The 27964-nt window shown below is 47.9% G+C and overlaps 1 long non-coding RNA gene across 1 annotated transcript in view; it reads right to left on the bottom strand.

Annotated features, from left to right (window-relative positions):
- Window positions 1–27964, bottom strand: part of LOC134512533 (uncharacterized) — an 80181-nt gene that overhangs the window by 36367 nt on the left and 15850 nt on the right. Inside the window, exon 2 of the long non-coding RNA XR_010070152.1 lies at window positions 18253–18324. This is a non-coding gene — a long non-coding RNA (uncharacterized LOC134512533). The remainder of the gene's footprint in view (window positions 1–18252; window positions 18325–27964) is intronic.

Below are 27964 nucleotides of genomic sequence, written 5' to 3' on the forward strand. Positions count from 1 at the left end.
CTCGCACCTGCCACACGGCTCTTGAAAGGCAGAAACACAACGTTGGTTTGAATCAAAACACCAAGTCGGGGGCCTGGAAGCCCGGCCAGGCGCAGCAAAGCCCCCAGACGTTCTCCGCGCTGCATTACAGATCGAGCGCAGCCCTCTCCACCCCTCCAAACCTGCTAACAGCCAAAAGGGAGACACGGCAAAACCTCCAGACAGTCTGTTGGACAACTATCAGCAGTGCCCTCCATTTATCTCAAATGAAAGAATATTTCCCTTTTCCCTCAACTTTCCAGCAGCTGGAGTCTGTTGGCGTACTTTGTTTTTAGTTAAAAAAATCTAGTTCTGGCAGCTGCCTTCCTAAAACCCTCTGAAGCTTTAGGAAGGCTGAAAGAAACTTCATTTTTTTTCCTTTTTGATTGCTTAAGAACAGGACTCGGAAATAGACCTCTGAACTTCTGCTTTGCTTTCTACCCTGAGGAAGGCGATTTACAACAGGCACCACAGAGAGCTGCCAGGCAGGGAGGGAGCAGCGGTGGAGCCCCATATCCCAGTGAACCAGCAGTTTAATGTAGAGGTAACAAACCACCCAGCTGAGGAATCGGTGTTCCTGGCCTCTCGGCACACGTGAGGCTCTTTCGCATCAAGAGATACAGAACAGATAATTACGTGAAATTCAATATTTACATGTTGGAGCTTTGATTTACCCTTTCCCCTCCTGCGTGATTAGCACAGTCACCATATGATGGAAAGGATCCTAACAACCCTTACGCAGTGGTGAGACCCTCCTTACTTTGGAGGTACCTCTTTCTCTGGAGCTTTGGAGAGGGATGCTATAAGGGAGGGATGCTGCAGCCACACACAGGTTGGGGGGGGGGGCTCTAAGGGTCTTCCAGTGGGCTGAGCAGCCGCCTCATGACCTCCGCATTGGCACAGCTGTGGCAGAGACGATTTCAAGTGGTTGGGAGCAACAGCAGCACGTTTTGCAGGCAGCGGTTTGGGAACAACAGCAAAATAATCTCAGATTCATCCCAGAAGCAACACCGATGTTCCTGGAAGGCGTTTGGCCTTAAAGGTTTGTGGTTTTTTTTTTTTTTTTGTTCTTCAGGAAGGTGGGGTTTCTACAGGAGCGCACAGAATCCATCCAACGGGACAAGCAGAGTTTTAAGTCTTCACCACTGAACACCAGCATGTGCTGGAAGGGACGACGTAAATTAGCACCAAGCCTGTCGCCTTGGGAAATCAAGATTTCTCGATGATCACTACCAGTGCTGAGGCACTACGTCTACATCAGCAGCCAGCCGCCGGAAAGCCACTCTCCAGCCCACTCCATGCAGTTAATGAGATTTACCGTAATTAACTCCGTAAGAGATGTGAAACTAATAAAATGGAACTAGCCACTGAATCAGTAAATAATGATTTTTATGCTTTCTTTCCTTTTGGTTCTCATATTGCTGGAGTAAGCATCGATTTTATGCTTGAAATGAAATGGCACACGTCTGCCTTGGGAAAGCGCGGGACCGTGAGCCTGCGCAGGGCAGAGCTGCTCAGAGGTGGGTTACGCAGCACGGCGGGGTCTATGCCTGAGGAACCGCCAAACCTCAGACGTGCTCTCACAGAGCCCAGAAAGCCTCAGAAAAGAGCTCATGGCTTCAAAGCTCCTTATAATATTTTGCACTTGGCTAGTAAATTTACTGCCCGAACGTGCTAAAGAACAAATCCGTCTTATGAATTACAGAGGCAGTAATTACGGGGCAGGCGAACCAACCCACCGTGCCCATGGAATAGGAAGCCCCTAGAAGTCCTTGGCCGAGGCAGGCACACACCAGCCTCCCCGGAGGCAGGGATGCTGCAGAAATCCCTCTGTGTGGGTGTGCGAGGCTAGGGGCTACCGGAGCTGAGGGGGGAGCGGCTTTGCCCAGGCGGCACTGAGCTCCGGGGCTTTCGATGGGCATCATCCCACGCACAAGGGGAGAGCGCCCAGCCTCTGCTCCAAGAGGTGCGCGCCCACACCGTGCAGACGGATTTTTTGCACGTTTATTGCAACTCCTGTAAGCAGCATAAGCTCGGTAATAATGGTTCAGATCAGCAGTCGCCACTCCGAGTAAATTGATTAGAAATGGCATTACTGTAATCAGATTAGTTGCCACCCCTCCACCTCGTAGATGGAGAGCGATTTTGTTACCAACCTTGCCGGGTTTGCCCACTCATTTTTCAAACGCACTCTGGCAAGTTTATACAGAAAGGAGGATACGCAGTGCTAGGTACATATTTAGGACCAGTAGAAAATAGTTTTAAAACCATAGCAGGTTTGTCAAGGCCAATTTATTTAATGTAATTAATCCGTCATCTTAAGATCTGCCCCTTCTCACCGAGGTCTCTGCCCCTTCACACACAACTGAGCTGGTGCTCAGCACGGTGCAGGGGTAGGACATGAGCAAGCCCAGGAGCCCGGGGAACCGAAGCCTTCAGACACAGTCACCCCAGGGGGACCCGAAACTTTCCAGAGGGCAGATTCCGTTTCGATGCTTTCCCTTCCATGGCTGCCCATTGCCACCTTCCCTCCCCGCTGTGCCAAGAAGAGGTGAAACCCTCCGTAACAAGGGGAAGGGACTTCTTAAAAGAAGTTGCACTACAAGAGCCAATTACAAAAAAAAAAAAAATATTAACAAGTGCAACGTTAACAAGTCTCCTCCCTTGCCTTTACGTATTTCCTCCACAAATCAGCCGACAATACGATGCCTCCTGCAGAGGCATCTCTCTGTTGCTGGCCCCAAGAACACAAGACTCAGGGATAAGCCTTTCCCCTCCCAAACCATTGCGTCAGCTGAAAAGGAATGCTTACACAGGTTGGCTTCCCTCACTTGCCTTCTGGGTTTTGGACTTGAAGCTCTCAATTTCTTCCCAACTGTGAGAATCAGGAATGAAATGAAAGTCTGAATTGAAGACAAAGATCACTTAACACTACAAATCTGAAAAATACGCCTCAAAAGACCGACGGCTGTAGTTACAAGAGAGTCAATATTCCAAGTCTTCTGAGCACAGAAATACCTCTATCGCTTCAGATTATTGAGGTTCCTAATTTATCAGGAAATCGGGTTCCTGGTGGTCGTTAGCATTAATTATTCTGAAATACCCCACCCCTGAGAAGAGGAAGTGAATAAAGATGCTGTGATGCACCATGCGATTCCCCGATACAGTATCTGCCTGTCAATTAGCTGTCTGCAGCAGAGAGCGTGTTAATTAAATAGAACTAAAAAAAACTCTTTTGAAGTTCTAAGAAAATAGCCAGCAAACAATTGTCGAGGACAGTTCAAATGCATCCGTGCACTCGCTGTATAATATTCATGCGGTATTACACTGTTGTTATGATAAACGAAGCTAGAGATCAAAAGGAACAATAGTCTGTAATCAAGGATATCTGCATAATAGTTTTCCTGAAGGATGTTTGTGCAGGTGAGAAAGGAGGAAAGCATTGTTTCATCAAATGGTAATTTCCCCGTATCTCAAAGAATGAATCCCATTTGCTAGTGGGGGCATAATTCAATTAAAGGGGAGAATCCTACGAGAGGGAATGAAATCTATCTGTTTGACTGCGATGCTGCAAATCACCAAGAAAGAAAATGGCATTTGCTCCTGACATTATGATTTATTTCCTACTCGGTATCTTATAATTCCTACAAGATAAGCCAAGACTAGAAATTATCATGTGTACACGGAGGTTGTGTCTGATCCTCTTTATTTTCTCTTCTCAGCTGCAGGACTGCATGTTTCAACCTTATCTTTTAAGAGGCCAGTAAAATAAATGGTAATATTTTCACAGAGGCAAAGCAACTCTTGCTCTGCACCCAAGGCAAGATCAGCTGGTGTAAGCCCACCCCATAGACACACAGGAGGATACAGGGCTGCTCAGAGCCACGCCAAGGAGATCCTGCCCCACCACTGCCCGTGCCCCTGCCCACTCCGCACATCCCACCGCTTGGGGCACCTGGGGAGCTCTGCTGGCTTCGCCCTGGACTCCTCACGCCTGCCTGCCCCAGCAATTCCTCTGGAAACAGCAACCCTGGGCCAGACCCCAAGCTCCCAAAGCTTTGGGTTGAGCAGAACCTTCCTGGGAGGAAGGCTTTCCTCCCTAGACGTCGGCAGCTCACCAGCAGCGCTGCTGGGTTTGGACATAAGCATCCATCAGTACAGCTTCGACCTCGCTCACAGCTTGCACCCCCTTAAAGGGCTGCTCTGAGGCAATGGGAGACAAACTCCACTGCTCCTCTTCACTCTTCAGGGGTCTCAAACATCCAGCCAGGTCCAGCATGGGATCAGAGGGCCCCACCACCAGGCCCTGATCCCAGGCTGGGCTCTCTTCCCCCCACGCCATTCCCCAAAATCCACACAACCCCTTTCCCCAAGAGGGTAGAGGTACACCAAAGTGGCACTTCGCTCAATGACGATGTCCCTCCTACTGTAGGCAGAAAGTCCCCACCGGAAATCTCAGATGATTTTTCTCTCTGAGCGTGCTATCAGCACCAGGCGTCCTCAGCAGCAATGACTTAAGGCTCCCACAGCCTTGAGCTCTGCAGATTTTCCCGGTGTTTGAAGCATTCTCCAAAGGCAACACACCCATGAGGCGGGCCTAGCTGCTTCGTTCCAGCTTGTGTGGGAGTTGAGTGTTAACCTCCCCGCCCAAGGCTGCATTCCAACCCCCAAAATCCCTATGAGTAACTCGAACAGTTACGGCTTGCTAGGAGCGGTCAAGTGTGAGACTCCAAGCAAAAATTCAATCAGTGATTGGGAGTAACCCCATTTCTGCTCTTGCGGTGGATGAGCAGCGAGCTTGCCATTGGGGCTTACAGCGGAGACCCCATTTGTGCCACAATTCGTAAATCCACTGATAACTGAGTATGCCATACTCTGATCAACCCTCCAGCTCCTAAAGCCACAGGGGTGGAAGCCAAGCAAAAGGAGTGACTGTAGCCAACCTGACCTCCATTAAAAAATAAGTTCAAGTGAACATTGGCCAACTCAGAGCAAGGCAAGTTTCCTACAGCCATGGGAGGCCTGTGTCTATTTGGGGACCGTGCCCAGCAGCAGAACTGGAGCTCGCTGCGCTCTCTCGGACTGAAGAGTAAAGATCAGCAGTAAAACTACAAACACAAGCTGCCACTGACTGGAGGCCACCATCAACTATTGAGGTTCAAAAAGGACACATCCTCCTCCTCAGACTTGCCAGAACAGCACTTGTCTCAGATTGGGCTGGGATTAAGAAATTAAAGCCCTCAATTAATGGCTTTGCACATGTTACGGATTTGCAAAGCAGCATGCCCGGGGAGGCCGGCTAGCTGGGGACATGCCCGCAGCATTGCGGAGACAAGCACATCAGGAGAAGGAGGAAAGGAGGCACGTGAGGTGCCAGCCGCTCCATCCCAGCGTCTAACATAGCACAGCACCCAGCCGATCCTGAAAATTGGCACGGCAATCTGACACGCTGGGGGCTGCACAGAGACAGCACCTCTAGAAACACCTGCCAAAACGCCCATTCCGGCTAAAAGAGAGAAAAAGGAAAAAGCGTACCTCCCAGGCTGCCCTGCCCTCCTCCAGCACAGCCTGCCAGCCCCAGCCGGGCTCCCCAGGGTGCCCAGCGCAGGAACGTCCTCGGCAGCTAGGAAAGCGCAAGAGAAGGCTGTCAGTCATCCTCCCTGGATAAAACCCAGGCTTCGGGAGCCCTGCCTCGGTGAAGCACCATTGTCTGCCAGCCCAGGGCTGCTGCCCGTGCCGGCCGGCCGGCCACCCTCAGCCCACGCAGCCTGCCCGCATTTTTCTCTCCTCCCTCGGCACCAGCCTTTGAGGGAACCTCAGCTCATCTCCTTGGCCACCAGCAGGAATGCCCGGGAGGGGGGATGTGTTTTGATGCCTTTGCCCTCCTCAGTAAGGATGTCAGGCACCCCTAGTCTGCTAACAATTTGTGAATTCATTAGTCTGGCTAATGTAGCTCATTTCTTTTGCTGTTTATTTCACAGCCGCCTTTTTCACGGCAGTGGGGAGAAGCCACGCACAGTATTCCCAGCAACGCTTGGTTACCTTTGGAGAGATTTTTTTTTTAGTTAATTGACCCACCTCCTCCCCCCAGTTTGTTTAAGGACCTTAAAGTCTCCCCCTTCTTGCCATCCGGGGAGCATCTTTTCCTCTCCAGGCCCTTGCTCACACGCCAAATTACCAAACACAGGTAAACAGAGATTTATTCCAGCCTCTCAGCAGGCAAGAAAAGCTAATTAAAATATCTGTAGCACTGTTGTATGGTATTGCAATTCTCCGCGGTTGGACCAGAAAGCCATTTGGCCAAAAATAAGTTGTATTTGAATTTATTATATTTATTTTATGCAGTTCCCTTTACTGTTACTCCCCGTGACATCTCTAATTATCATAAAAATGTCACCGCTCCACACAAGTCTCTTTTCTCACTGCCTCAGACTTTCCTGAGAAGTCGTGTGCCCATACAAACTGCCTGATTTGCAAAGCCCTCTTGTTGAAGCCTGTTTTCTCCTAAGTGCACTAAGAAATGTATTTAAAAGATGCTTCCAGCTCTGCCTGGTGTGGACAGGCTGGGGACGCTGCAGCAGAGGAAAAGCCACCCCAAGAGGAACCAGAGGAAAAGATAATTTTGAAAAAATCATCTTGTGCTTCACATTTCACCTCCACGCTCTCATCTGCCCAAGCCGTTTCCCTCAATGGCTGTGGAAAGGAGCACTTCCAGGAGGTCAGTGGCAATGAACTACAAACTTGCATTTTGCATGGTACGCCGGGAGATGCAGGCGTACCAAGTTACTTGAAGTTTTACTCCTGAACCGAAAGTTAATCTAAATTCGAGAACAAAAGCATTCCTATTTGTCCTTGCATGTCAAGGATTACGACTATTGAAAGTGTTTTCTATTATCGGCTTGTCACTTTCTCAGCTTCTTAATCTCCTTCTCTCTGCTGCTCGCTGCTTCCCTCTCGCCAGCTCTCCCACCGCCCCCGGGGATGCTCAGCCCGGCCGGCGGGCAGCCGGCTCCCGGGTGAGCCCCGGTGGGGCAGCCGGTGGTCCATTCAGCTCCCTAACGAGATCATTACCGCGGGCTAAACACCAGCCTGACCCCGCCGCCCCGCGGGAAATGAGGCAGGAGCAGCACAAGGCACCGCCGAGACCACCGGGCAGGTCCCCCGGACCCCCGCAGCAGCCAGGGCCCCTTCCCCAGGAGCAGCCCTGCCCCGGGGAGGAGGGGGACACGGGAGGAACCGCCCTTGGAGCTGGAAGAAAAAGCCGTGTTTCCCATTGGAAACAGCCAACACCCCGCTCACCCCACCCTCCAAAATGCCATCCTGCTCCCAGGGGCCTCCCCTCCCTGCTCCACTGCCAGAGGTGGGACCTCTTCCTTCATCACTGGGCTTGAATCCTGCCGCAGAAGCAACGCCCACCAAATATAATTCAAATATCTAAACCCCTTTACTGTCAGATTTTTGACAAACATGGATATCCAGCAACACAGGCAAATGCAAGCACCGCAGCTCAAACACGCGTTATTTCAACCATCTCGTTCCAATCTCCGGACATCTTTCTGTAATAAATGTTCCCCTTTTCACAGGATTTATAGCATTCATCTGCTGACAGAATAAGGCAAAACCCATGAACGGCCAAGTTTTGAGACACCCCGAGCGCTTTGGGAACTTGGGCTCCAATTACACACACGCTAATGGCTGGTGACAAGCAAGCGCTGTCATGCTAGCCAGCGCTGCGGCAAACAAGCATTATTTGCCCATCAGCCCCTGAAAGCCATCGCCATGACCCGGGAAAGAGACAGCAGACATTTAACACACAACTTGGATGAAGTCACCATGGAGCATCGTTATCTCCGAGTGAAAGAAAAACAGTTAGTTTTTTTAAACCTTCAGCGGAGGAATTCGGCGTTATCTCCTGGCTGACAAGGAAATCTCAATGCAGCTATTATCTGAGAGCAAACTGATTTCGTAGTTTGCAAAATTAATAGTATTTAGCCTGCTAGTTTCCGTAGTAACCAGCCCAGCCATCCATCCCTGCCTGCCTGCGACAAGGTCTCTTAAGCATTTCACATAGTACTTATCCATTTTCTTGCTCTCACCTCGCTCTCACCTTTACTTTCAGCGCAGAATGCAACACAATCCACTGCCACTAAAGACTAGGCTGAGAGTCAGATTAAAATTATCCCTGTTTGCCCTGACCTCTTTTCTCTGCAGGTGAGAGTGTCCCCATTCAGCAGCTAAATGAAGCAGAAATGATGGAGTGTTTGTTTTCCCTGACTTTTCCTCAGCTTGCCAGTAAATTTACAGCCACGAATATGAAGTGTTAATTTAATGTTCCCACTGAGCATCTCATTGTCAACAAAGGCTTCAAACCATAAGAGAGGAAAAGGTTAGCTCATGCAGAAAATGACCCTTATGGTTTGATTGTCTTCTGGTCCAGACTAGCAGCAAGCAAAAAGCTAAGGGCTTTGACTTCCAGCTTAATGCATTTGATGGCAATAAATGGAACCTCTCTACCTCCGCGCAAAGAAAGAATCACCTGTAATGCTCACTTATTTGTCTGTGCAGGCAATCTCCGCAAAACCAAAAGGGAAGCGGGCCTCTCTTCTCGCTCCCACAACTAATTTGACAGAACCGAAAAGTTAAACCCTTCATTATCCCAAACTTAAATGGAAGGGGCTTGCTCGCTGGAGATTACAACAGAACATTAATGGTGGCATGAACCATGAAATTGCTTTCTTCACCTGGTGCTTCAAAACTTTAAGGCCTCGGCTCTGGCAACGTGCAAAGAAGTTCTTCCAGCAAGAAATCATGGAAAGAAGAAAAAAAAAATTAAGGTTTAAATAATCAAAAGACACTGTGGCAGAATTATACATGCAGAAGGCTTTATTCCCAGCACAGTCAGCTCCTTTATCTGGTACAAGGAGCTTAATACTTGCTGTAAGTAACGTTTACAGAACTAATTTACAGACCAAGCAGAGCATGAGCAAGAGAGGCACAGTATACTTTTTACTAAACTAACCCTGTTTGGCACCTCTAGAAAAAAAATGAAACCCCAATCGTGTTGTGGAATAGTATATAAAAATTAAGAGAAGACTCGAATATCAGATCTTTTTTTTTTTTTCCTGACAGCTAAAACTAAGCTTGGAAGCAAGATGGAGATAGTACATGCTTACACGCACAGCGTGGGGCTACTCAATGAGAAGACAAGTTCATTCAGCAACTTTTTTGCAGCCTTGCAAAACCCGCTAATTAAACTGGCAATTTCACAAGCTGCCTGCATTCATTCCGAGCATGACCGCGCTGGGTTTTTCAAAACAATTAATAAGAATTATTCTGATATACCAAAGCAACCCGTCACGTTAAATTAACCGGTCGTCATTTACTTCTTATGAACCCGTGCGTTCCGCGTTAGCAGCAGAAACGCTCCCCGGCGCCTCCCGCCAGGGCGGAGGCAGGGCGCTGTGAATATGGATGCTGCAGCATCTCCCAGCTACGCCGCAGGACTCTGGGCGTTTGATGCGCCAGGCACTTTAATGCATTTTAACGTGTCCAGCAAAGCATCGCAGTTGACTGAACCAGAAAAGCCTGAAAGCAAATCGGAGCGTACAGGAACGAAACTGTCTGCTTTTTGTTCTCCCTGATCACACAGCACTCCCGTTCATTCAACGAATAAACCCCTTCCTGTTAACATTAGGTACGGGCCTGAACTAAAACACCAAGCTGATTACAGGATCTACGTGCAAAACCGAGACCCAAATTGGGATGGGACAACGGGACCAACCCAATGGCATCCGGGCAAACCCTCCAGGCCCAAACACGCTTGAAAACCCAGATGATGCGCTGCCGCGGTCCGCTTTCTAAAATTAAGTTCCTTTGCAAAAAAACAGCCTTGCAACGCTTGTGTTTCTAAAACGAAGCAAAAAATTAGCAGCCAAAGGCCTCTATTAGCAGCCAAAAAATAAAAAATACACATTGCAACCCCACCCAGAAGCTACTAACTTACAATCCACAAAAATGTTTTTCTGTGAGCACAGAAAACAGGTACATTTTGAAAGTCCTGTATTCAGTCATGACTTAATTTGTGTTAAAAAAAAAATAACCTTTTGAATTGCTACCGTTTTGACTTCCATATCCGACCTATATTCAAATGTGTACGCAGAAGAAAATTTCACAAAGTGTCAAAGCAGTGTTTCCCACCCATCTCTCACCTGTACCAAGGCAGAAAGGTGTTTCAGAGCTCAGAAATACTGGGGTTTCATAAAGGACCTAAATTACCTCAATGAGTTTCTCTAGCTCATCCGACCGACTGTTCGGCTATTGGGAAGCAGCCCTTTGTGTCCCTTCTGAACATCATCGAAATCACTGCCCCAGGAAAGCCGAGCTGCTTAGAAACAGGTAAAGCTGACGCGTCTCATAGGGACGTAAAAACATTCAAATCACAGTGGAAATTGAAGTCAAGAAGTCCCTTTCCTTAAGTAATAGCCTTTCCTTAAGTAATAAACAGACACAGAATTAGGCCTATTGAATGTGCCTTTATTTTTTCCAAAGGGCGTGTTTGAAGAGAGACAGTTGCTTTTAGTTAAAAATGTATTATTCAGTGCGCGTTGAGATGTGTTTAGAAACACCATGCTAGAGTTCACTAACGTTATACCCAAACTCACCCTGCCTTTGGTTAACCGTTTGCCAGTCACATTGTCAGTAAACAGTAGGCATTTTGAAAGCAGCAATTCATTCTCTACAATCCTTTTCTTAACACAATTTTCAGCCTGCAATTTGGGTGATAGGAAAATTACAACCCTGCTGCACTATATTATGCGATATAAATGTTATTGCAATTAAGCCGATGAGGAAAAATCCCAGCAAACAAAGATGTTTTAGTTCATGCTTTCTCCTTATTCTTTCCCCAAAACTCAAGCAGTTGTCAAAGGGCAGAAAAGAGGAAGAAGTGTTTCCATTAGTAGAAGGCACCTATAAACAGCAGGAGCTCAAAAGCAACACAAACCCATAGGTGACCGGGTTTTTTTCCCCTCCCAACGCTCTAACGAGGTACTTGCCTAGGGCATACATGAGTGAGAACAGGCACTATCTGAATAATGAGGTATAGCCAAAAGTGGTCCGGATATCCAGGCATCCTCGTGGCGATGGAATAAGACATGCAAGGATTTCCCACCAACTACACTGGAGATTTTCACTCCTCACATTCTCAGCGTCCACCAACCCAAGGTTTCCTTCTTCCAGCCATGGCTCCAAATGCTTCTGAACTTTGTGCACCGGAGGGGTTTTACGTGTCTCGAATGCACAAGCCCAGCTAATAATGCAATACCTCCATGTCCACAGCAGGAAAATGGTTATCTATACATCAGGAGTAGAGGCATATAGCAGCTAAACTGCACTTGCAGTTTTGGCTCACTTGTTACTTCCCACCCTCCAGTTGAAGTGCCCTCCGCGTTTAAGTCAGTCAAGTCACCAGTCACTGGGTGCATCTTGCAACGGAAAGGTACCCGCAAATTATTTTGCCACTTTTAAAGTCGTGACATCTGTATAGACAATATTTTTATAACAGCGATGTTAAAAGCCTAATATAAGACTATATATTAATATTACATACTATATATACTATAAAAGTCTAATATATAGTATTATATACTATATATACTATAAAAGTCTAATATAAATACTATAAAAGTCTAATATAATACTATATATATATATATGGGGACAATTTAATTGCCATAGCCGCTCTGGCAAGCGGGCTGGATTGCACTGAGGGCACATGAGAATGGACAGGTTTGGGATTTTAAATGCTTGCCTGAAGAAGCCATAATTCTGTGCTGCAATACAGATAATTAGCCCCAGAAGGCTGAAACACCCCACCTGCTGCCAGGCGCCAGCGGTCACGAGCATTGAGAAAAATCAAAGTTTTCGTCCAGGCTCCAGCTAGTCGGACAAGGGACACAAGGGATGTTACGCCCCGAGCTCCACAAAACCCCAGCTACAATGAATAAAGAGCTCACTGAAACATTCTTATTGACAAGAGTGGTAAGGGAAAAAACGAGCGTACCCCAGACAAGTTTCTTCCCCCAGACCATTACCATGATGCGATGCAATTAGAAATAAGACCTACATACTCCCCTGGGTAGATGCGGCCCCCCAGTTTCACATGTAACAGATGGGCAGTGCTGCTGGTTTGGACAGACTCAGGAAAAAAGCTTGTTTGTGACTCTAGATTTGCTCTGCAAACACCTTGCACCTTTTCTTTAATGTTCTCAGGTGGGTGTCAGAGCAAATGTTTACTTACAGAAGTGTCAGACGTATTAAACTACTTCTACTTCACTGTTTCTGAAGAGGAAAAAGTAGAAAAAAAAAAAAGAGTCCTAGCATTCATCATTTACTCCAAGGTGCTGTAACCAGGTGGAACCTTGTCTTTTATATGCTGCACTGTGTCCCTGCAAACACGTTACCTTTAAGTGGGCACTGGAGGAACCACACACAACATTGACTTCTTCATGCCATCACTAAGACTGGATACTTCAATCATTTGAAGATTTAAGTGGAGATTAGCAGAGACCTCACCTGCATCTTTCTCTGCCGATTCAGTGCATTTTGGACATGCTCTGCAGCAAAAGTTCTTTACAAAGACAAAGCCACAAAGACGCCCTGAACTGTTTTTATGGCTTTGTCCTACTAAACGAGAGCAAGACCAGGTGGTTGTTTGTGCCCTTCATGAAACCAGAGCAGCTGCTCAGAGGTTCCCAGTGGAGACACCTCAGGAAGGCTGACTTTGCCTGTTGGTGAGAACAGGGCCATCTCATGAGGGTTTACCCCGGGCGCACCCCTGGAAACACAAACAACATCAGCTGAGCTTTTTAGGAAACAGAATGCCCTATGGAGGTCAGCCTGTTCTGTCTGTATCCACACCATCGCACAGAGGCCGGCTAGCAAGATGCCAAGGTAGGATTTTTTCTTCCTTTCTAGTCCCAAGTCCATGTCAAAACTTTTGCAGAAGCTGGTTCTCAGCCCAGAACCCACCTCTCCTGCATTCCAACGTGCTATAAAGACCACCTCACACTCGGGCTTAAATTAATTTATCACGTGCCTTGGAGCATTTTGCAGAACAAGATGTCTGTCCTAACCCCAATCCTGGACAAAAACAGAGGCCAGAGAGGTGTGTGCCACATCCTGGGGCAGAGCCGCGGTCGCTCAGGTGGCTTCCAAATCTCTTAGAAAAAGCTCTTCCAAAGCTCTTCGCTTCAAAGCTCTTTCCCACTAGATGCAAAGCCTGGCCAGCACCTGAGCAGATATACTATTTCCTTGGCAGTCAACAAGCTCAAACGCTTTAAGAAATATCCTGAACAACTCTGCCGTGAAAGAGACCTGAGAAGCAGGACAGTTATTTGTTCCTTTTTGTCCTTTTTTTTTCTTTTTGGGCTTCCGGGCCCAGACACTGGAGGATTTCAGAGAGACTGGATACAACGTGTGGCTTTCTTTGAACTTCCCTGAGCTTCCAGAAATGCGGATAACTATGGAAACCATTGCCCACGGATCATTTTGGGTGACAGGCAAGAGACCCTGCGAAAGGTCACCGCAAGTCCCGCTGTTCAGGAGATGGAGAAAGCCCCTTGCAGAAGCTGGAAGGGAAGACTAGGTGCTTACCATACATGCCATTCAAGAGCAGAGCTTATGCCCTCGTGCCTGGGTGCTCCCCAGCTCTTTGAAAGCCCTTTTTCTTCTGCCACGTGCCCAGGCCGCGAGGGCGATCCGGCAGGCTACCGAGCAGCTACCAGCGCCGCCTGGGCACGCCAGGCTGCAGCCGCACATCCCTAATGGCCCTCTCGGATGTGCTGCCACGTTCGGCTGATTAGTTGTGGGTGATCTGAAATGTCAAACTATTAGCCTTGACAACTACTGCCAAGGTTACTATCGGCTGAAAATATCTTTTTAATAATGTAACTGTTTGTAAGTGGGAAAAGGTGAGGCTTAAAATACAAAGCAGTAATAAGTATGAATTACTGAAACAAAACAGAAAAAGCCTTTTGTTTTCAGTCAGCCTTTCCGAGGCGTGTTCTGCCTGATTTTTGAAGGGATCATGTCCTTGCAAGGCAATTTGCAATATCGTAATTAAGACAGCACGACTATTAAAGACAATAGGAAGCCTCTTGCTGGAGTGTCCTCCCGTCACACCTCTAACACACAGGTACCCGCACACCCGTCCTGCTACAGGTCTGTAACCTCTACTCATAACAAACACTCCCATCCCCACGCAGGGCGGGGAATCCCCCGAAGGAAAAAAAGAATAACTCCTCCTGCAGAGGGAAAGGGGGACGGGGCTCTTCACGGCACGCGCAGCCAACACAGCACTGAAAAATACCTGCCCCGATTCAGGATGGGACAAAACCAACCAGCCCTTCCTCAGACGCGTTTTACCCACGCGGTTGCTGCTGAAACACGGCTGTTTGCGAAGATGGGTGTGCTTCCTCTCGCTGTTAGCGATTCTGAAACAGTTTGAAAATATTCCCAGTCGAAAAGAAACCCAAACGATGCCGCATTTAGCTACTGTTATGCTGGGCATTGCTTACACTTTCTTGGAAAAACATTAATTTATCTGCAACGTCTTTATACTTCTTGCCAGTGCCACAGCAGGGAATAATCACCGCATTTCGAGCTCAGAGCAAGACTCAGCTATGGGAAAAAATTAAACAAGGATAAGAGCAAGAAACTGTTAATGATCAAAAATATTTTACCGCAGGTTCAACAACAAAGTCTGGAGGAGATAAGTCTGTGTGTATACTAACGTTATATAAAAAGTGATTATTCGGCCATTCATGGGAACAGAGCTATTGATTCAAGTAACAAAGGACGCTATAATAAACTGCAGTGGTTTTGCTCTTTTTTTTGCCTGGGAAAATCGATTTTTCTTAAACTTTCCCTTGAACCTGCAGTAGGGTTTAATCTGAACCTAAAGGAGCCTTTTACGAACTCCCATAAATTAAAAACATATCTCTTAATTTTGCGCTTTTTTGGTTCCTGCTGTGAACCAAATGTTTCCCCAAGAAACACTGGAGAAAGAGGCGGGAGGGTGCGGTAATTACATTTTGTTACAGTGCCACCAGTACGTTTGTTTATATACATTAAAAATAACATGTAAATATTGAATGTAAGTGAAGTAAAACATAAGACAGCTTAATACCACTGCAAGACTTAAAGCCTGAAGGAAAAGAGAGAGAAAAGTTGTAAAACTACAGTAGATCAGAGCCTCATCACAAATGAACTGCAAAGCAAGTAAAAGATGCAGAGCTGCCAGCAAGCCGTCTTCCCAGCCTCCGGGCACGTTTTGCTCCGCAGACCAGGCAGGGAGGGCAAAGACGCCCACAACAGCCAGTACCCAACCCTTTTTACTTTCTTGTCTTGCTACAAAATAGGTTGCGGGTGGAAGCAGCGCCCACGGTGGAGGTGCTGCACCAGGTAGCAGTCCTACTGGAGGGGCAACAAGCAACGGCAGCAACTCAATGTAGGCTGGAGGCTACCCTGGGTGCGTGATCCCACCCAGCTCTGATGTCTGTCCCCAAGGATCTGGAGGGATGCCCCTGCGAGTGTGACCCCCTGCGCCTGAGCAGGGTGTCAGGAGGGGACTTGCTTACACGCAGCCAGCAGGAAGCCCAAGGTGAGGGGCAGGGGATAAATGGGAACATCGAGGGTGGCAAATACCATCTGCTTTAGCAGCCATTAATATCAAGTCTCAGCCAGAGCACTTAAAGGTCAGTCTTGGTAAATGTGCGGGTTAAATATTGGAAGAGCACATGGAGGGGGGCACTCGTTAGAGCACCAATACCTCATTGCTCCAGTGACAGCCAATTTGACCAGGGTGTTCAAGACCTTTACCATTCCAGCCCAAGGCTTTCAAGGGACCAGTCAACCTTCTGAACCACCAACCGTTAAAGGTGGTTGCCAAGCCACAATCAGCAGTCTCTGTTTTTGCAAGTTATAGGATGAATGAGGTCATTGTCAGCATGCCCTGTTGGGAGCTGAGGGGCCAAATAACATTGCCCTGAACTTGCTCCTGCAGGATGCTGGTGCCCTGATTCACCAACTGCACCCCTTAGCTACGGGCATACGCCACATCCCAGTGACGATGGCACCCGTGCCTTGGTAATCAGAGACCAAGCACTCAGCACCCACTAGAAACGAGCCCACTGGGGCAAGAGAAGCTAAATACAGCGGTGCCGGCACCAAAGCCCTCCTCTCCCCCGCTCTCCTTTGCTTGGCTTTCTTCTCCAGGGTCAGGATGGGATGCCCATTTGTTTGCAGATTGGCAGCCTCCCCTGCTCCTCTGCCTCTGCAGCCCTGTGTCCCTAGGAGGTGCTGAGCACCCCACACATCCCACCTGCCTCTGCAGGGCCAGGTCCCATGAAGATGCTGAGCACCCCATGCATCCCGTGTGTCTCCACAGCACTGGGTCCTGTGAAGGTGCTGAGCACCCCACGCATCCCACCTGCCTCTGCAGGGCCAGGTCCCATGGAGATGCTGAGCACCCCACGCATCCCGTGTGTCTCCACGGCACTGGGTCCTGTGAAGGTGCCGAGCACCCCACACATCCCACCTGCCTCTGCAGGGCCAGGTCCCATGGAGATGCTGAGCACCCCACGCATCCCATGTGTCTCCACGGCACCGGGTGCCTTGAAGGTGCCGAGCGCCCCACACAACCCACTCACACCCCCGGCTGACAGCCGCGTGTTCACACGTGGTGCGCTGGGGCTGTTCACAGCTCCCGCACACCACCTCCTTTGCGGACCTGCTGAAATACCCCGGTGCGCAGTACACCACCGTACATTTACGTTGTTGGTTTCCCCCCCCCCCAATAAGGCAGTAAACGACCTTTTATTCAAACAATTCCTAAAACAAAAGCAAAAACCGCCACCGTCAGAAGATCTGTGAGCAGAGGGGGATGATTTGTTATTTAAGTAGCAGCCAGCCCTGTGTGCTATGCAAACAAAACCCACGCTCTGTGTTCTCGCAAGCCTCCTGCTGACTTTGCAACTAATTTTGTTAGCGAGGAGAACACACTGGGCTGACATCAATGCATCAGCGAGACCAGAGACATTTGTTCATAACTTTGTAACAAACATTGATCAATCGATTTTTGCCCGCGCGGGGAGGGAAAAGCCCACAAACAAAACAAAACACATATGGGGAGATTTTTTTTTTTTAATGGCACAAAGGGCAATTAGGCACCCAACCTTCCAGTGAAATTAGGTTCCTTGCGGTCCTCTGTGCTTTTAGAAGTCTTCCCCTTCTGCTCAAGGGAAACCAAATTCTACTGTCAAGCCTTCAAAGGAGGAAGAAAATCAGCTGCAACCAAGAGAATGGTTAGTGGGCCTTCAGATAGCGTTTCTCAATGCACCAGAACAAAAAAAAAGACAGGTAAAGGCTCCTTTCCAAGCGAAGGAAACCCTATCCCACATGGACCATCTTTTGTAGCGCGTATTATATTAGGCTAAAAATGTCAAAATAAAGAAAACACTAATTAGCTATCAAAAATAATTAAGTGTCCTGTAAATAGTGGAACATATGTGTATTTACTCAGATACGCCTCCTCAACGCTAATGCCCGTTCCCTTAGCTGTTAGCACTACAGCGATATCGTCAGGCCACATCCAAGATCTTGCAAGGCATAATACGGACCACTCGTGAGCGGCAGATCATGCCCCAGGGGGACTGAAGTCTAAGCACACAAGGAAAAAAAAGGCAGAAGGTAAACAGAAAGGATCTGGTGGAGGTGAATTGTGCAATAGCAAAACCAAGGAAAAGCACTCAAATCTGCGGTTCCAAGTCCAACATCCCGTTCAGAGGCTCGGGTTGCTTAAATCTCAGGCACCGTGCCACCAGGCCAGAAGGACGAGCTGCACGAGGGAAGCTGTGCCACCCTGCAGATGTTTGCAGAGCAGAGATACTCGCTTATAAAGCTCACCAATTAATTGCCAGAACCACGCAGGAAGGGATGGCCGCCCTCGAATGCCTCTTTTGGAAGCGTGGTCCAGAGCTGTCGCAGAGGGTCAGTGACGCTGTCCTGTATTGTAGCCCAGGCTGGGCCAGTGGTCCCTTCTCACCCTCCATTTATGTTATATAAAGTTATATATAGAGATATATATATATGTATTTCAGATGTGAAATATCAATTGCAGTTTTGGAATCTCTACCCGCGAGCTGTCGAGATGACAGCTACTAACAGTGTACTCACTGCTGCATCAGGACTCACAGGCAGGATTTTCCCTGGAGAACTTCCCTTGAAGACCTCCTCCTCTCTCTAGCCCTGTAAAAAAAAAAAAAAAATAGAAAAGTTGCAAATCAAGTTATGGAGCCAGAGTCTTTCAGATAGTTCTTCCCGACCCTTTGTAAAATAGAGAATTTTGGTGCCTGGGTCCCTCCTAGCTCCCTGACTGCATTACAGAGAAATGCTACTTCTTAGTCCAACACACACACACACACACACAAAGTTCAGTCTGTTGAAGCTAACAAACGCAGACTGCACTGGCGGGAATAATTACACAGCTAATTTAACAGAGGGTAGAGAAATATCTCAACTGAATACGAGGGGAAAGTGTGTTTTTATTCAGAGAGAACCAACCATGAAGATTCTATGACCTATATTATTCCTCTTTCGGGCTGGGGAGCCAGCCTACTATTTTTAAATGTATTTACTTAACATACAGCTAGATGGCAGAAGAGCCCAGAGGAGACAACCTGAACCCCCTCACCCAGCTGAGGGGGTTCAGGTTCTCCCCCAGCAAGATTCACGATGGCACAGCTGATTCAACTTCCATCGCTCGTGACGCAAACAAGTTGCTCATCTGAGCAGCCTGGTACTTCCGCAGCCTCCCGGCCATTAACATCATGGTTCTGCTCAAAGGGAGCTACCGGACACATTCTGATCACGGGCCTAAGCAAAACTTTATCGAAGCGTGTTCCACCTGAGCTCCAGCCTTCAGCTTGTGCCAGCAGCGCTAGATTTAAATTCCATGCCCAGAACTGCTGCCTGACCCAGGTGGCTCCCTGGGGATCCTGCTTGCCCTTTGCCTAACGAGTTCAGCCACGCTTTGGAGACGGATTCTTCGTATCACATGCCTGCGCAACCGCAATGTAGTTCTCCTGACATCTTTAGGGTGCTGCAAATAAACAACAGCATCTTTAAGGTAAACTCGGGTGAGGCGTGTTGACCCCTTCAGCGAGAACACAGCTGTAAAGCGGAACGGCCCAAACGCATTATGACCCGGCAAAAGCACCCCCTGTACAGAAGAGGCCGGGGTTGCCAGAAATAGCTCCGAGGAAGACGGCCTTTTGATTCAAGAGCTATCCAACCGCAGACAAAAGGAGAAGAGAGATTAAGCATGTCTTCCAAAGTTTACTCTTGCAGCCTAACCGTTCACAACGATATTTACTTGGCAAGGATTTGGGACCTTATTTTTCCTTCGGAAAGAGCGTGTTCCAAGGTTGCACTGAAACAGATGATCACCCGCTCGTTAGTTGGCTCCCTGAGCAGGGAAATGCCACACGGACTGATGTCAGCTCTGTATCTAGCTGCTCCCCGTGCACAGCAAATCACTCCGAGAAGGTGCTCTGCCTGGGCTGCGTCCTTCCTGCAGCTGGGTGACATTTAGCTGGTCTCTGGAAGCACCAGAGCCAGTGAGCATCTCCCTGTCAATCTCCCACACCGCACCTCTGGGAGCCCGCAAGAGCCCAGATCACAGCAGACATCCCCTCTGCAGCCACTAACCATTTCCCCCCTCACCCCGTCCCCTCCCTCAGCTGCCTATCGCCACAAAAATAGCAGAGCTCCATCGCTTTGAGCCCAGCTCGGCCGCCAACTTTGCCTGGAACTGGCTGGGAGGAGGACGGGGAGGTAGGAGCGGGATTTTTGAAGTCCTTCTTGATAAAATGAGATCTCCTAGCAGTTTGGAGCATTTACACAACTATAAGCGTTTGCAATTTGTGTTTATAAGAATCGACAAAGCTGCAAAAATATCTCAAGGGAGCCGAAAAGAGAAAACACGAACGTTTCATAGATTAACCAGGCAAGCGCTTGCATCCTGTCTCGATTACAGCGTCAGGTGCTCAGCTCCAGTGAACCAGCATATCCACAGGACGGACACTGGGGCTATTCTGGTTTTGCGCAGGCTGAGGATCCCGTCAATGAAGCGCTAAGCAATATCATTCATCATAAACCGAGGGTCTTTGGGAGCCCTATATGTGCATTTACTCCAGAGCTCCTCGCTCCAGACAGAGGCGGCCCAGTTCACGCCATCCTCTGCCCCCCCCAGCCTGGCTGCTTTCGCAGGAGGACAATATGTATTCTCCCCTTATGCTATTTACTCACAGCTACAGATGTTGACATAACAAAGAGCTAAAGACAGACGGACAGAAGGGGAATAGTGTTGCAGCGCAGACACTAAGGGCTCTATTCTTCCGAAAAGAGCCTCTGACTTCCCCACCCGGCCCTGCAATTCATTTGAAAATCATCTGGGCTGGTGAAGCTTGCTTTCCTCTCTTGCAGGACACAGATGAATGTAAGTGAACATCATCTTTGCTGTTTGTTTCTGTGCTGAACGGAGCCCTTATAAATCCACAGAAAAAGCAATTGTTTCAAATCAAGTGGCTAAAGCTCGTGGATGTATTGGGCAGTGTGCAGCTTCGCCTCCTGTTGACCTGCCCCTACCAAGGAGCTGTGCGGGGAAGAGCATAGCTTTTTACTAATATTATCTTTAGAGAGACAGACTTAAAAAGCTTATTCCCCCCCCGCTCCCCCAGAAAAAAAAAACTTTAAATGCTTTGTGGTAGACAACACCTTGCATTTCCAAAGCTTTACAACTACACATTAGAATGCTCAGACAGCAAAAGAATGTAAACATTTTGAAAAACCACGACCAGAAGAGCTGGGAAAGATAAGAGCAGGGGTTAGCCTGGGGCTCGGCAGGATGGGTTTCTGTTGCCTATTCTGCTGTCGGGCTGCCCGGCGCCGCACGCTCTGGCCCCAGTCTCTGCATCTCCCCTCGCGCTGCTGGGAGATCACCACGGCGGGGCAGCTGCTGGAGTTTAGAGCCCAGAGCCGCCTTTGTGAGCATTTCCCAGTGGATTTGGAGAGAGCTTTTGGGAATTGGCTGGTGGTATTTTAGCTGCAAGTCCCCTCCGTGATGCCCGCATAACAGTCGGAGGGGTGGAAACACCCAGAGAAGGTGGCCGGTGATGGAGGCGAGAGCTCCGTCAGCAAGGCTTTGCAACGTTGGTCAAAGCTTTGGAAGAGTTGGGCTCAATACTGCTCTGAGGCGTTTGGTCCTGGCTCTTCCTACGGCCAAGATGTAATACAACGTCTTTAAAACCCTGCTTGTCTCATGCTATTAATAACATCAAGTCCATTTAGGGAAAGCCCCAGACCCACACTAAGCCCCACCAGGTTCGGGGGACCTCTGCACTCACACACAGTTTCTTCGCGTACAGCCAGCTGACTGCTTGGAAGCCTTGCTTCGCGCGAACCAAGCACCACGCAAGCTAGAAAAGGGATTCTGTTTTTTAAACAGTCGCTTTTTTTTAAAGCTTCTCATGCAAACTAAAGTTCAGATCCCTCACAACTGGTGGGAAAAGATATTATTGCCTGGAACCGTGCCCAGAAAAACTCAAAGCTGAGCTTCCTCCTGACTCCGCTCAATTGCCGGCTCCCATCACTCAGACGCGGTGCCATCTGGTGTTTACAGGCAGTAAAACCAGACACTTCCCCGGCAGCGCCGGGGCTTCTCCTGGGCAAAGAGTTTAGGAGATATTCAGGGGGGAATAATCAGCCCCCAGAACAGCAAACACGCAATAATTCACAGCATTTGTTCTGCCAGAAGATTAACATTCCCCTTGCGCCGCATCGACTCACAACCCGTGAACGTGTCTCAGTGCTTTAGGTTGGGCTTCAAGGAGAATGTGGGTCACAGTTAAAACTCTTAATTTTGCGAATGTCTCCATTGGCTGGGGATTTGTAGTTCTGGACTGCAGACGTCCCCGCTGCTGAAGAACTGCCCTGGCACAGCCCACAGCACCAGAGCAGCCTCCCATCCCCGAGTCACACGCTGCCGGTCCTGAAGGGGCTGTAAAGAGTCTTTTCGAAGAGCAAATAAATGAGTCGACTTCATAAAAAAAAAAAAAAAAAAGGCAGGGAACCGAGTATCCTCCTTCCCTCGGAGAAATAAGACTGAGTATGAAATGGGTCTACTTTGAAAAAACTGACAACACTGGTTTTGTGGATAGTGTTTACCTTATAGAAAAAAAAAAAAAAAGACATCTCTCCTACTAGGAAGGCGATCACTGACCTTCCATCTCAAAATTTCCTGCAGTTCATGTTTATGTTCCAGCAAGCCGAAGCCAGGTAAGTTCCGCTCTATTTCTCACCCGTAACTGTGCATCAAGAGACAGAAGCCTGACTCTTCCCCACTGATGGGTTCTTAATGGGAAGTCATGTTTCCTAAAACCAGCCTGAGCCCCGTGTTTCCCCACCCCTCCTCAGCACCTCGCAGTCAGCTTCCAGCCTGGGCACTGCTTTGGGAACAGGACGGGGAATTCGCCTTCGCACGCCAACACTCCAGCTGCTCCTCTGACCTGCCTGCTGCCCTTGAACCCTGCCTATTTTGAGCCCGTCTTGGCACATCAGAGGTCCCAGCCAGGCAGAGCTCCAGAACAGCAGGCACGGCTAACACGGGGGATGGCCAGTGGCCAGCAGACCCTGTGCAAGGCAGCGCAAGGACAACTGCCCCACAGGCGAGTTGCTCCGACTCCCCACATCACCCCACCAAGATCCCACAACATCAGACATCTCCTCCCTGCTGTCAGGCAGTGCATAAGTCACAGCTGGGCACACACCGCTCCTGCAGTGCCAGGATAACCTGGAAAATTGCTTTTGAGCTGCATTCCCTTGGATTTAGCCAGTTTCGCCCTCCCCAAAGCAATACAACAGGCAAACCTAGCACCCTCTAGGAGGAAGCATCATTTGAGAATGTTTCCCAGCATCCCCGAGAATAAACCAGACCTGCAAATGGATTTACACAGGATGAACCCAGGTCGTCTCAATCATCAGTACCCTGCTGCTTAAACACAGCGTCCTGCTGCACCCAAGAAAGGCTGTCCTTCCTCTGCCACGGGTTCCAGCCTGGAAACATTCCCCACCAAAAGCAAGGGGAGGGGTCGGCGGGTCAAAAGGGCACAATGCTGTTCCCACATGCCATACCCGGAGCCAGCACCAGCAACGCTACAAGTGCGTAAACAGGCTGCGTTGGGACACATCTCCAAGTAGGAAATGGGCAACACAAGAAAAACGCGTCTTCCAAATATTCAATGGGGCACAAGTGAACCTAAAGCAAACACACAAATTTCCCCGAAGTGATCTACCAGCACGAAACAAAGTAGCCCGTAGAGACGTTCACCCTTACAGGTTTGGGTTTGTTTTTTTTCATTTTTCGTCTTCAAAAAACAAGTTTACGTTCTTACACTTGTAAAATCTTTCTAAAATTGAGAAGCTGCTTGAAATCCTATACTAACTCCCGTAACAGGACGAGTGTCAATACACTTGAATCTCAAGGCTGAATAATTTGATCTTCGAGGAGTGCTGCGGCTTTCAGGCAGATTTCGGAGCATTTTTATTTCCTTGTGCACATTGCCACCTTGTGGTTTTCCCCCCAGTTTCTAGAAGAGGCCCCAAAATTCAGAGGTGCAGCCGGAGGACACGTGAAGTTACTTGGAAGTGGTTTTGTTTGCTTGAGCACAGCCTGCAGCTAGAGAAATAACAGGATATGAAACGACACTCATAAAGCTACCTCTGAACTGGGTGACTATATCAGCCTTTAATTCTATAGCAATATTTTTCCGGGTCCCAGTTCATATCATCTAACATTACGGTAGGAAAAGAAATCAGGGAACTAAAGAATTTTGCACAAGGTATTATTTATAAAAGCAGGAACTGCGTTTTTCACATTTCTCCTGTTGGCTAATTGCAGTTTAAGTTAAACAGGTATGTTAGCGGCATAATTATTTGTTTGCAGATGAGGTTGACACTGGTTTACAGAGTACAGACAACCATGTAATTCCTCTGTAGCTGCATGGTAATTATTGTGCTATTATAGAGTAATTAAACATTCAAATAAACATTAAACCAAGGACTCTGTATGGGAGCTGCCAACAACCATAGGACAGAAAATCAAATAGTAATTCAAATTATAGTGTACTATAGTGGTACCAGCTAAAGCGGGTAGTTAAGAGTCTATCATCCTTTGCACTCCAAAAAAAATTTTTGAAGCTTTTCTGGCTGCACAAGCGTCTGGCCTGACAACCAAGGAGAGATCTAGCTTGGCAAGTTCTCTACATGGGTTAATCATTTTGCCATCAAGCTGTGCCTTTCCTTTTCCTAAGGACTGAAGCAAATACATCGTTTACACTAAAAACAGTACAAACACTCCAGAGAAGTGTTCTCCAGAAGACCTTTCACCACATATGTCTTGGGCCTCCACAAAGCAAAGTCAGAACAGCTGCTGCCACCCAAGTCAGGGACGCGGCAGCCCCGCGCCGTGGCCGGCATCCCTCACTAACGCCAGACCCAGGACGGGCTCCTCAAGCTGCGTCCCAACAGTGCTCTGGTTCCCAGATCCCACAGCTGGCTTTAGCCGGGTATATTAAGATTAAACCTGCTCTATGTTCATGTTTTATTTCACCTAATTCCTTCTTAAAACCTAGCAAAATTCCCGTATTCTCTCTAATGCTAGAATTTAGCAGAATGCTTGTTTTGACATTTTAACTTTGCACATAGAAATTAGAACCACGTCCTACCCCTTCGGCATCAACAGGCATATGTTGCTACACAAGCAAAACAATCTGGCTTTGCCCAAGATTGTTTCCTTAAGAGACAAACCTAAATATTAACACACTCACATCCAACTAGTAGTTGACTGCCCCAAGCGAAGCCCAAACACAAAGTCCTTCGTTACATGTCAAAGTCAAATTATTAAAAAACAACGTTTAAGTCCATGTTGAAGCGAGACTTCAGGACGGTGTGTATCACTTTAAGGACAGTACCTGACCAAACTCAAAACTCAGATTTATTGTTTTTTTTTTTTCCCCTCAGAAACTTTCCCCGTGCGTTTTTTACTTTTTTTTTTTGATGCTGCAACAAAGACCCTCGATAAGAAAATGTCCGTGTTCAGGAGCAGCCTGAATACTGCAGCTCCTGCCAAGTGCCACAAGTGAGCCCCAAACCGAAGCCCAGCGTGTCCCGGCAGCACCGCACAGCCCTTCTGGCTCCTTCCCCTGGCAGCAGAGCAGGCATAAGCACACAAATTCGTTACAGGCACATTCCAAGTTGTCCGGTGTCTGGCAAACATAGGGCTACAGAAAATGAACTCACGGACAGATTTCGTTCAACTCCATTGCTAATGACAACTTCAACACTCCCCGCCCCCCCCAGCTCATCCCTAAAGATCTTCTTGCACCTGATTCTCAGATCTCAAGAAATCACTGCAACCGGTGAGATTCATTCTCTCACATAAGGTATCTATTTGGTTGAAATCTTCTTGGTTCATGGTAACAAGTGAACTTGACAGATGGGAAAATCTGTACTGTATTTAAGCAAAGATACTCTTAAGACGCTTAAGAAAAATCTATCCCTTTCGTGCGAACTTCTCTAAAGTTGTGTGAGTACGTATGAAAGAGCAAACTCCAATTAGCTGGGGAATGAGGGGATCACGAGCCAGCAGGAAGAGAGGGGTTGTAGTGAAGTCTGCAGGGTAACACATGAACTGCGTGTGGCAACACAGAACCGTATCTTCGGGAGATCACAGTAAGCATCGGGATAGGTAAGCTTTCACAAGTCAATAAGTTCTATTTTCACCCCAAGTTTGCATCCAAGCCAGTGAGCCAGCCTGGCTCAGAAGGACCTACGCCTTTAACATCCTTTGTAAGGATGGCTACACCGTGCAATACAGCTACATGGAAAGTATTAGGGATCTCTGCCCTGTGATGCTTTTTGAAAGGAATACCTGCCCCAAAATAGCAGCTCACTTAATTTAGTCAGTAACTTTAAGTACAGAAGCATTTCTGCTATGCTCTGGCTTCTTAGTATGATGTGACTTTTATGCTAGTCCAAGAAGATGCACAAAACCCCCCCTAACTTGGGGCAAGCTTGCACTATTTGTGGCAAAAGCATTTCCCACAACTATTCAACACTCACACAGCACTTTTCCATCCATGACCTTAACGTTTGATGAAGACAAAGATCATTAAGCCAAAGGTCACACTGTAAACCATTTCAGATTAGGACCAAAACACAGCAATTTCCGTTTCTTTCTCAGTCTCCTCCGGTGGGCACTTTGCACCCGCTGCAGTCAGAGGGAAGCTCTGCCTCCGTCTCAGGGGAAGCTGGATCAAGGCTCAATGTAAAGGCAGAGATTAATGAGAGCAATTTTACTTGCACGGCCTGCAAGCCCAGCAATTAGCTGTTCTTTATAATAGTTCCCCCTTCCGATCACATGCTGCTATTAGCAAAGCACATGCACCCATTTAAACCTCGCCAAGAAAAATCTCCCTGCATATTTATAGAGGGGGAATAACCTTCCTGGTGACCAACAGAAATAAACAGATTTATTTTGACCACAGACAGATTACCTCTAAGATGCATACCAAGGCGTTGCTGACCCTTGGTTCCCTTACTCTGTTTACCAACAAAGAAATCCTCACGACACTGGGAAGCTGCATATTTTTAAAAGTGCGGTTTTATTACCTTTAATGCATATATTTGTTAAGGTAGCAATAATAATCACAGCTACCGGTATCCTTTTCTTGCTCTGCCCCCTCACTTAGCAACCAGTTTAAGTGTTAGCAGCATTATTCTTGGCTTGCCAAGGAAGCTATTTCTGTTCCTCGAATTTAATTTCCTAGCAGAGTTTAATTTATATTTTGTTGCTTTATGGTTGTCATGAAAACCCTCCTTTCCCTGCTAATTACAAGGTAATGCTGAAACGTCCTCCTCCCACCCAGCAGATCACCAGCTGTTGAGGGGGCTGGGGCACTACCTCCACCCTTGCGGCCACACTCACATTTTTTGTTGAGGACGACTTACTTTTAAGTACACGTGCAAAAAAGGCCGTCTTTCCAGCTTTTGTTCATTGGCATCTTGGAAGAGACTTCTCAGGAGAAAGGAATTTTTCTACCTCTACACTGAAGAGAAATCAATACTGATGAAGCCGAAACTCCCTGTAGAGGGAGCAGGCTCACCATCCCATCACACCCTGGACACTACTCATTTCGCCACATGTGAGTGGAAATAACCCCTTTCAGACAAAGATAGATGTCTATCATCTAACTTATTCGCTGGACCTCACCAAGTCTGTCAAGGTGGCTTACTCTTTGAATGAGAATTAAACAGCATTTCTGACTCAGGGCTCCAGGTTTCCTTACTCAGCGTCACCAGCATGAAGCACGCCTGCAGATGTGTCCCAGCACACAAGATCAGGAAATCACCTTCCCACGCTGCTAAACTTTTCTAGAATATTGGTCAAATAGTGCTGGAGACAAGAGCATCGGGGCAAGGGGCTCCGGGGCAGTGTCAGGCTATCTTATTGCCCCTCCAAGGGCATCCTGCACCAGAACTTGCTGATTCACTTGAATACCCACAATAAAGGGGCGAGGTCCTCAAGAAAGAGAGTTATTTTACATCTTACATTCCAGAAGCCAGGAACCCCGAGTCGGTACAGCATTGCGGAGACCCCTCGCCCAGCCTCACCACACTGCAGATACAGGTGAGGTTCACCTGTATGGTGGGCTCCGGAGCCCACGGCGCTTTGCTTGCGGATAAAAACAAGGCCATGCCAGCAGCATCATCACTGATGCCAAGTGGGTGTCAAAAGGATTTATACCTTTTCAGCTGCCAGAAGAGAGGG

Source organism: Chroicocephalus ridibundus, chromosome 3, assembly GCF_963924245.1.
Source record: "Chroicocephalus ridibundus chromosome 3, bChrRid1.1, whole genome shotgun sequence".
Classification (NCBI taxonomy): domain Eukaryota; kingdom Metazoa; phylum Chordata; class Aves; order Charadriiformes; family Laridae; genus Chroicocephalus; species Chroicocephalus ridibundus.